Source organism: Ammospiza caudacuta, chromosome 24, assembly GCF_027887145.1.
Source record: "Ammospiza caudacuta isolate bAmmCau1 chromosome 24, bAmmCau1.pri, whole genome shotgun sequence".
In the NCBI taxonomy this organism is placed as follows: domain Eukaryota; kingdom Metazoa; phylum Chordata; class Aves; order Passeriformes; family Passerellidae; genus Ammospiza; species Ammospiza caudacuta.
Genome location: NC_080616.1, coordinates 5,830,673 through 5,838,267, shown reverse-complemented (window position 1 = coordinate 5,838,267; position 7,595 = coordinate 5,830,673). Strand labels below are relative to the sequence as shown.

General features: G+C 56.9%; 2 non-coding genes across 2 annotated transcripts; one reads left to right on the top strand and one right to left on the bottom strand.

Moving 5' to 3' along the window:
* Positions 1 to 6,885: 6,885 nt before the first annotated feature.
* TRNAK-UUU (transfer RNA lysine (anticodon UUU)) lies at positions 6,886 to 6,958 on the top strand. Its single transcript has one exon. It is a non-coding gene; the product is annotated as a tRNA-Lys (tRNA).
* A 175-nt stretch (positions 6,959 to 7,133) lies between these two features.
* Positions 7,134 to 7,206, bottom strand: TRNAK-UUU (transfer RNA lysine (anticodon UUU)). Its single transcript has one exon. It is a non-coding gene; the product is annotated as a tRNA-Lys (tRNA).
* Positions 7,207 to 7,595: the final 389 nt, after the last annotated feature.

Genomic DNA, 7,595 nt, shown 5'->3' with positions numbered 1-7,595 from the left:
CAACCCCTGGGAGCAAATCCAGGGAATTTTAAGGCAGAACGGGATGAGGGTGCTGAGGGGGCAGCTCCCATCTCTCATTTCAGCAGAGGGAACTGGGAACGGCCTGGAAAAGGCAGGAGATTTCTGGATCTCACAGAAATTCCCCAGCACCCACCCAGGCACTGCTCAGCTCTGAAAATCACCAGCAGGGACCTCCAGGTTTTGGAGTTATGGGCAGATCTGGTTCATGGCACTTCCAGTTTTTGGGGTTTTGGATGGGTTTGGCTAATGAGACCTACAGTTTTGGGGTTTTGGACAGGTTTGGGTCATGGGACCTCCTGGTTTTGGGGTTTTCCAAGGGTTTGGCTCAGGGGATTTCCTATTTTTGGGGGTTTTGGACAGGTTTGGCTCATGGGACCTCCAGGTTTTGGGGTTCTGGGCAGATCTGGCACATGGGACCTCCCATTTTTGGGGTTTGGGATGGATTTGGTTATGGGACTTCCTATTTTTTGGGGTTTTGGATGGGTTTGGTTCATGGGCCCTCCAGTTTTGGGGGGTTTGGATGGGTTTGGCTCCACTGCCCCCCCAGGCTCTCCTCTGCTCTGCTGATGCCCCAATTTAGGGTCAAAAGGAGCCACTCCCCCTTCCCAATAACAACAAATATTTTACTGGGAGACCCCTGGCCATCACCATGCCCATTTTGGGGGAAAGCAGGAAAATCCTAAATCCCAAACCACCGGACCCAGGAGAGGCCAGGGGACCACAAAAGTGGCCCCCACACCCCACCCCAGCGTCCTGTCCATCCCAGGGTGTCCTCAGGCTGCTCCTGGGGGGTTTTTGTCCTCCTGACCCCGAGCTCTGCAGGACCAGATGGTTCCCAATGAGCTCCACAATTCCCACTGGGTTTGGGAATTGGGCTTTCCCAGCCCCCAGGGATTTTGGTGCTTTCCAGCTAGAAAAGAGAGGTTGGGAATGTTCCCTTCCCCTGGCATTTCAGGGCTCTGCTGGCAGCTGTGGCTTTTTCCTGGAAAAGCAGAAATCCCAAAAGCTGGAAGGCGAACAGAGGGGAAAATCTGCTTTTAACCCAAAAGCAACAAAATCCCGGCTGAGTTTTGTGGCTGACGAAGCCACAGCTCCGTGCTGCTCTCCAAAACAAACATCTGCATTTCCCTTCCAGTGTGTGGGGCTGGGATTGCCACGGGAATGGGGTTTGACCAAAAGGAGCAAAAAAATCCCATGGAAAAGCCCCAAAACCGCCCTCTAAGTGCTGGTCCAGGAGCAGGAATTGATGTTGGGTCGGAGCCTCTTGATACTGGGATTTAATGGGAATTTAATAGGAATTTATTGGTAATTTTATTGGGAATTTTAATGGGAATTTAATGGGAATTTTAGTGGGAATTTTAACCAATCACTTGGTTTAGGGACACTGAGCAGGTGGCTCAGCCCCTTCTCTTCCCAAAAGGAGCAAAAAAATCCCATGGAAAAGCCCCAAAATCGTCCTCTAAGTGCAGGAAGTGATGCTGGGTCAGAGCCTCTTGATACAGGGATTTATTGGGAATTTTAATGGGGATTTTAATGGGAATTTAATGGGAATTTAATGGGAATTTTAGTGGGAATTTTAACCAATCACTTGGGTTGGGGACACTGAGCAGGTGGCTCAGCCCCTTCCCTTCCCAAAAGGAGCAAAATAATCCCATGGAAAAGCCCCTAAGTGCTGGTCCAGGAGCTGGAAATGATGCTGGGTCAGGGAATGATGCAGGGATTTATTGGGAATTTAATGGGGAATTTAATGGGAATTTAATGGGGGTTTTAGTGGGAATTTTAAAGGGGATTTGAAGGGGATTTTAATGGTCCCATGGTTAAAGGGAGCCTCCCTGATCCCAGGAAACCTGGCAGGATCCCGTGGCAGATCCCTGGCTCCCCGTGCCCAGGGATGGAATCCCAGGGGCTGATTTTAATGGGGATTTTAATGGGAATTTTAGTGGGAATTTTAATGGGAATTTTAATGGTGCCATGGTTAAAGGGGCCTCTGGAGCCTCCCTGAACTCAGAAAACCTGGCAGGATCCCGTGGCAGATCCCTGGCTTCCCACGCCCAGGAATGGGATCCTGGGGGCTCCTTGAGCATCCCCATCCTCCCTTCCCCCTCTCAGGATCCCACCTGAGACCCCCCCTTTTAAAGAGATCCTGACTCCTGTCCCCATGGGACCCCATGATGTCCCCAAGATGTCCCCAAGGTGTCCCCAAGTAGCTCCAGACCCCACCTAGAGCCACCTCCTGTCCCCGTGTCACACCCACACCCAGACTTTGGGAATTTCCCAAAGCCCCCAGGGTCGGGGTTTCGGGGGTCAAGGCCACCCCCGGGGGATGCTGGAGGTGGTGTCACGCTGTCCCCGATGCCACCACCCGTGTCCTATGCAAATCTCGGCTTCCTCCTGCCACCCACCTGGGGACAGGAGGGGCAGTGGGGACAGGAGGGGGTGGTGGCCTAAAAACATCCCAAAAACATCACAGAAACACCCAAAAGCACCACAGAAACACCCCAAAACACCACAGAAACACCCCAAAACACTTTTGGAGCCACAAATGGATCCATCGATCCCAAATCCAGCAAATCCAACAGTCTGGAAGGAAAAAAGGGATGCGGGGAGGACTGGGAGCGTCATCCCAGGGATGTGGGGAGGATTGGGATCATCCCAGGGTGAGTCCCAGTGCATCCCAGTCAATCCCAGTGCATCCCAGTGAATCCTGGTGAATCCAGTGAACCCCAGTGAGTCCCAGTGCATCCCAGTCAATCCCAGTACATCCCAGTGAATCCTGGTAAACCCCAGTGCATCCCAGTCAATCCCAGTGCATCCCAGTGAATCCAGTGAACCCCAGTGAGTCCCAGCGCATCCCAGTCAATCCCAGTACATCCCAGTGAATCCTGGTGAATCCCAGTGCATCCCAGTTCATCTCAGTGAACCCCAGTGCATCCTGGTGAATCCCAGTGAACCCCAGTCAACCCCAGTACCTCCCAATACATCCCCCAGTGCATCCCAGTAAATCCCAGTGAATCCCAGTGCATCCTGGTGAATCCTGGTAAACCCCAGTGAATCCCAGTCAATCCCAGTCAATCCCAGTGAATCCTGGTGAATCCAGTGAACCCCAGTGAGTCCCAGTGCATCCCAGTCAATCCCAGTACATCCTGGTGAATCCAGTGAACCCCAGTGAGTCCCAGTGCATCCCAGTCAATCCCAGTGCATCCCAGTGAATCCTGGTGAATCCCAGTGAACCCCAGTCAACCCCAGTACCTCCCAATACACCCCCCAGTGCATCCCAGTACATCCCAGTGAATCCCAGTGAACCCCAGTGCATCCTGGTGAATCCCAGTGAACCCCAGTCAACCCCAGTACCTCCCAATACATCCCCCAGTGCATCCCAGTACATCCCAGTGAATCCCAGTGCATCCTGGTGAATCCTGGTAAACCCCAGTCAATCCCAGTACATCCCAGTCAATCCTGGTGAACCCCTGTAAATCCCAGTCAATCCCAGTCCATTCTGGCGCATCCCAGTCCATCCCAGCCCCGCTCCCACACGCAGCACCTGCTCCCACTGCAGCAGGCCAGGAATTCCCGGCTGCAGGGCTGGAAGGGCCGATCCTCCGGATGCTCTGGAATTTGGGGCTGTGCTCCGAGGTGGGGCAGGTGCCTGGCCAGGGCGGTTACCCCAGGAAACCCGGGACAGGCGGGTTCCTCAGCCCAGAGCTCCCGGCTATCCCAATCCCTCCCACTTTGAGAGGGAAAGGATCGGTTTTCCTGGGAAATCCAGGCTCTGGGCAGGTTCCCTTAATCCAGAGCTCCCTGTTATCCCATCCCTGCTGCTCTGGGAAGGAAGGATTGATTTTTCTGGGAATACCGGGCTCCAGAAACATTCCCTCACCCCCAGCTCCCTGTTATCCCATCCCTGCTGCTCTGGGAAGGAAGGATTGATTTTTCTGGGAATACCAGGCTCCAGGCAGGTTTCCCCATCCCACAGCTCCCTGTTACCCCATTCCTCTCATTTTGCAAAGGAAAGGATGGATTTTCCTGGAAAATCTGGGCTCCAGGACGTTCCCTCATCCCCCAGCTCCCTGTTATCCCATGCCTGCTGCTCTGGGAAGGAAGGATGGATTTTCCTGGGAAATCCGGGCTCCAGGCAGGTTCCCTCACCCCCAGCTCCCTGTTATCCCGTCCCTGTTGCGCTGGGAAGGAAGGATCGATTTTCCTGGGAGATCCAGGATCATTCCCTCACCCCCAGCTCCCTGTTACCCGCCCCTGCAGCTCTGGGAAGGAAGGGTGGGTTTTCCTGGGAATACCAGGCTCTCCGAATGCTCCCTTACCCACATCTCCCTGTTATCCCGTCCCTGCCCCTCTGGGAAGGAAGGGTGGATTTTCCTGGGAGATCCAGGATCATTCCCTCACCCCAGAGCTCCCTGTTATCCCATCCCTGCTGCTCTGGGAAGGAAGGACTAATTTTCCTGGGAATACCAGGCTCCAGGCAGGTTTCCCCATCCCACAGCTCCCTGTTACCCCATTCCTCCCACTCCGAGAGAAAAGAGATGAATTTTCCTGGGAATACCAGGCTCCAGGCAGGTTCCCTCACCCCCAGCTCCCTGTTATCCCATCCCTGCTGCTCTGGGAAGGAAGGATGGATTTTCCTGGGAAACCTGGACTCCAGGAGCATTCCCTCACCCCCCCAGCTCCCTGTTACCCCATTCCTGCAGCTCTGGGAAGGTAGAACTGATTTTTCTGGGAATACCAGGCTCCGGGAGCATTCCGTCACCGGCAGCTCCCATCCCTGCCGCTCCGGGAAGGAAGGATGGATTTTCCTGGGAATACCAGGCTCCAGGCAGGCTCCCTCAGCCCCAGCTCCCATCCCTGCCGCTCCGGGAAGGAAGGATTGATTTTCCTGGGAGATCCAGGCTCCAGGAGCATTCCCTCGCTAGCAGCTCCCATCCCTGCCGCTCCGGGAAGGAAGGATTGATTTTCCCGGTCACGCTGGTGCTCATGGAGCCGGGCCCAGGCGCCGGGAACAATCCCAGCCGTGCTCGGCCTCGCACACACGAGCAGGGAGCCCCCGGAGCTCCCTCATCCAGCGGGAGCAGCTCCCGAACCTCTGGAATTCTGATCCACGAGATTCCCGCAGGGCTGGGATCGGCAGGAGAGCAGGGATTCCACCAGCATCCTCACCGGAGCCTCCTGCCCCGAAATCCGTGCGGTTTTAGGGCTGGGATGGAGCTGATCCTGCTCGGCCTCTCAGCACTGCTGGGCTGTCCCTGTCCCTGTCCCTGTCCCTGTCCCTGTCCCTGTCCCTGTCCCTGTCCCTGTCCCCAGCCACTGATCCAAAGGGTGCCATCCCTGCCCAGGGCAGGGGGTGGGGACCAGAGGGTCCAAAACCAAAAACCAAGAGTAAAACCGCCCCACGATTCCGTGATCCCCGTCCCCATCCCTTCCCTATCTCTGTCCCCACCCCTGTCCCCATCGCTGTCCCTGTGGGGAGGGGACAAGACCCCGACCCACCCCGCCCCCTTTGCCCAACTTGGCCGCTCCTCGGGCACCATCTCATTGTTCCAAACCCCCCAAATTCCCGAGGGGAGACCCCCGACCCCTCCGCGTGCCCTGGGAAGGGGCAGCCCCGCATTCCCCCCGCGTTCCCTTTCGGGGTTCCCAAGATGAGCCGCAGCTCTTGGGAAGCTCCGGGACCCGCATCATCCCCGGGAGGTGAAAATTACGGATGCACAGAGCTCCGTTTAAATAGAAAATATCAATTTTTAGCGGGGAAACCCCGGGACGAGCCGAGCGGAGCCCCCCGCTCCCTCCGCGGCCCTACCTGCTCCGAGCGGCTGCGGCGGCGGCGGCGGGGCCGGGGTTGCGGGAGGAGCCGGGGGGATGCGGGAGGAGCCGGGAGGATGCGGGAGGAGCCGGAGGGAGGCGGGAGCTCCGCGGCGGAGGCGGCGGACAATGGCGGGCACAGCGCGGGGCCGTGCGGGGCCATCTCCCGGCCGCGCTCCGCATTGCACAGAGCCCCGGCTGGTGTCCCTTAGTGTCCCCCTGAATGCCCTCGGGGTGTTCAGAGCCCCGGCTGGTGTCCCTTAGTGTCCCCCTGAATGCCCTCGGGGTGTTCAGAGCCCCGGCTGGTGTCCCTTAGTGTCCCCCTGAATGCCCTCGGGGTGTTCAGAGCCCCGGCTGGTGTCCCTTAGTGTCCCCCTGAATGCCCTCGGGGTGTTCAGAGCCCCGGCTGGTGTCCCTTAGTGTCCCCCTGAATGCCCTCGGGGTGTTCAGAGCCCCGGCTGGTGGCCCCCGGTGTCCCCCTGAATGTCCCTGGGGTGCTGCTTATTGCCCAGAGCTCGGGCTGGTGTCCCTCTGAATGTCCCCGAGATGTTCAGAGCCCCGGCTGGTGTCACCCGGTGTCCCCCTGAATGTCCCCGAGATGTTCTTCATTGGCCATAGCCCCGGCTGTTGTCCCTTGGTGTCCCCCTGAATGTCCCCGAGATGTTCAGAGCCCCGGCTGGTGTCCCCCAGCGTCCCCCTGAATGTCCCCGGGGTGTTCCCGCTGTCCCTCCGCATTGCACAGAGCACGGGCTGACCCCTCGCCGTGTCCCCGAGTGTCTCCCAGAGTCCCCCCGTGTCCCCAGCACGCTCCGGCTGCCCCATGGAACCCCCGGGATGCTGCCGTCAGTTGGGGGGTGCAGGAGGGAAGGTGCAGGCAATGAGGTGCAGATCTTGAGGTGCAGTGGGGGTGCAGGCAGTGGGGTACAGGCAGAAGGGGTCAGTTAGGGGGTGCAGACCGGGGTGCAGATAGTGGGGTGCAGACTGAAACACAAGTCCCGGTAGCCGCGCAGTTCCTTTACACGGGGATATTCCAGCAGCGCCACCGTCGACGACAGAGCCCGGATAGCTCAGTCGGTAGAGCATCAGACTTTTAATCTGAGGGTCCAGGGTTCAAGTCCCTGTTCGGGCGAGTTGCCTTTTCCTCATTTTTTCACCGCATAATTATTTTTTTTCCCCAAAAAATCCTTTTTTTACACCTGCGACACGACCAGCGCTGCCCGCCGGAGAGTCCTGGCTGCCCCTGGGGGGAATCGTGGCAGGAATGAAAAAAAAAAAAAAAAAATATTATATGGAAAAAGAACGATCGCCCGAACAGGGACTTGAACCCTGGACCCTCAGATTAAAAGTCTGATGCTCTACCGACTGAGCTATCCGGGCTCTGGGGTCCCTGGCTGGTCAAAGCTCTTATGAGCATACAGCGGGGATGATTCTCCCGGTTTTTCCAGAAACTGGGATTCGTTCCTGGTGTGCGGCTCCCTCCCCCGGCCCAAACACATCATTAGACAAAATATTCTGATAATTTCTCAAAATATTCTAATTATTCTTTAAAATATTATTGCTATTTCTCAAAGTATTCTAATTATTTCTGTCCGAGCCGGCCACAAGCCCAGCCCATCGCTGTCGGCACCCAGCCGTTCCCAAGCCCTGACCCGGTGCTGGATTAATTCGGAATTTTCCAAACACGTGGAAAATATTCCCAGCTTGGAAAGGAGCTGTGGAAATAATTCAGTCCACGCCCGTGACAAGGCAGGGTGACCTGGAGCAGG